Here is a 2,703-nt window from a genome sequence, read left to right on the forward strand (position 1 = left end):
AATGACGTTACAAGGACCAAAAAGTTTTTCCGGGTGAAGAAAACAATACTACGGAAGCCCGGAGAGGTAATGAGCGGCGCTACCGCGAACACTTATTGGAATAGCTGTTTCTGCGGTTGTCTTGCATTGTAATATCTATATATAGTTAGATTTGAATAATATCAAAATAAAGGCATTGATTCCGATTGGCAATGGATTGTCCATTTGTTCAGTGTAGTCATTAATTTAAATGCTTTACATTGCATCATATTACTTTGATTATTTACAAAAGCGGCTTCAGTACCAGATAACAACATGAAAAGTTTCTTGGTAAAACAACATTTTTTTTTTTTTTTACATTTTTATACATTATTTTCACTTTAATTGCAAGAAACATTTCTTGCGAGATTAAAATTGTCTTGTTATAACAATAACAACAATAATAATAATAATAATAATAATAATAATAATAATACATTTTATTTATAAAGCGCTTTCCAAAGTTCTCAAAGTCACTTTACAGAATAGGTTAAAAACACATCAAAAAACAATTTACAGTAAAATACATACAATATACTATTGATCTTGTTAAAACGTGATAATGTGAATTGTTTCACATTATAACAAGATTACTTATCATGTAATAACGTGAAGCGTTTCATGTAATAACATTTGCAATGTATTTGTCTAACATGATCACTTATCACACAATAACATGTCACGTTATCATGTGAAATGTTTCACGTTATAACGAGATAAAAAAGTAGAAAACTTTTTTTGCTGTGGCAGCAACACATTTCTGTAATTACTGTTATTATCATACTGATGATAATTCAAAACATGTTCTGCATGACATTAAACAATATGGCCTTTGGGGCATTCTGTGACAGCTGTTGTGTGTCGTTGCAGTGGTGTTTTATGGTAACTTTATCTATAGCTTCTTTAACTCGTGTTTTACACCTGTTTACATCTATGTATATACTGTATATATGTATTACTTCACATTATGCATACATTTACTACACTCCTGTTTACAATCAGTGTATTTATCTATTTATTCTTCACCTGTCTACCACATTTTTTTTTATTATTAGACTATATCTTAGATTTTGTAGATAGTGTTATAAAGAATCATATTTTCCTTTATTTTGACTATCTATCTATCTATCTATCTATCTATCTATCTATCTATCTATCTATCTATTTAATGAGCATTGCTGGGGGAACTGAAGATCTAAGATTTTAAATGTCAGGGACAATATGGCAATGACCTGACAATGATCCTGCAGTGGAAACATACTGTATATGATATGGCCTCCTTGGAGCTCTGTTGGTTGTCTTGTGTTGCCCTGGGCAAAATTCAGCTGTGGGCCCCTTTACTCCGGATGCTCTCACTCCTTGTCTCTACATGAAGTAGGCTACAGTGCACACAGCAGACCACACATCACACCAGGCTGCTCTCCTGTGCCCCACGTCTGCTGTTGTCAGTGAGTTTGTTACAAACTGATTAAGCATTAAGTTATTCAGGTTATACACCAGGTAAACACAGCATAATATCAACTGACATGCACAGAAAAAAATAAGATTAGTTGCATGATGTGCCTTAAAGCACTCAACGTTGTGCTTTAAGGCACATTGAGTTTACGCCTGCCGTATGAAATGTGCTATATAAATAAATTTGACTTGACTTGACTTAAACAGTGCATTTTCCAAAAACAAGTTGAATAAATAATTTCCATAAATAAAAGCTAATTACCACACCCTATCTCGCAAGCATGCAATGACTGTGCTGACACAACAGACCCATCAGAGGGGGTGATATATGGCCCTTGTAGCCCTGTAGGCTTCCTTTTGCAATCAAACAGTCTTGCGAAAAAGTAATGCAATATGAAACTCATCAACAAAATTATCCAGTGCATCATTTGTCTCACAAAATGCAATCTTCCAAGAATTTCCTTCTTGCAGTTTGTCTAGTTTCTATATGAATCCTGCTTTGCAATGTTTTCAGCCCCCCCTCCCCCAAAAAAACAACCCCTGATTGAAACAATTCACTGAAAATGAGATTAAAATAAACCATAGCGTAACAGTGTACAGTCGGCTTCTTGATGTGATCTCATAACTCACAAAACCTTTTAAGTCATGTTTAGGAAATGGAACAGCTTGAGAGTGTCTCATTGCCGCCCCCACCTGATACCCAGTAAAGCCTGCAACTTCACTTTCAAACAATCTTACATAAGAGATGGAGAGCATCTGTGGAAAATGTGTGTTATCCTGATGTGGGGGAACCACAGTGGGGGAGTCAACTGTTTACTGGCCAGAAACTGTCAAAGCTATTGATTCAACCTGCTTCCTTTAACGGCTGCAAGCAATGAAGAGCAAAAACAAAAAATGCTGATGCTTAATAAGTAAAAACAGAATACTCATAGGTCCTAATAAAGTCTTTTTATCTAAATCCATATTCCATATTCATTATTTACTATACTTCTTCCCTTCTTGGATTTAAGGGTTCAAAGACAGAAGGTGTCATTTGCTGTAGGCTACAGGTTGTAAAGCCCTATGAGGCAAATTTGTGATTTTGGCCAATAGAAATAAAAAATAAGAAATGTTTAAACAAGAAATACCAAAATCGTGGCACAAAAACTTTGGGAAATGTGTTTATTTGCTTTCTCTTCCAACTGCCAGACTCTGGGGGACTCTTCCTTTAGCTGGGACTACAGCTGTGTT

The sequence above is a fragment of the Epinephelus lanceolatus genome, chromosome 9 (assembly GCF_041903045.1).
Source record: "Epinephelus lanceolatus isolate andai-2023 chromosome 9, ASM4190304v1, whole genome shotgun sequence".
In the NCBI taxonomy this organism is placed as follows: Eukaryota; Metazoa; Chordata; class Actinopteri; order Perciformes; family Serranidae; genus Epinephelus; species Epinephelus lanceolatus.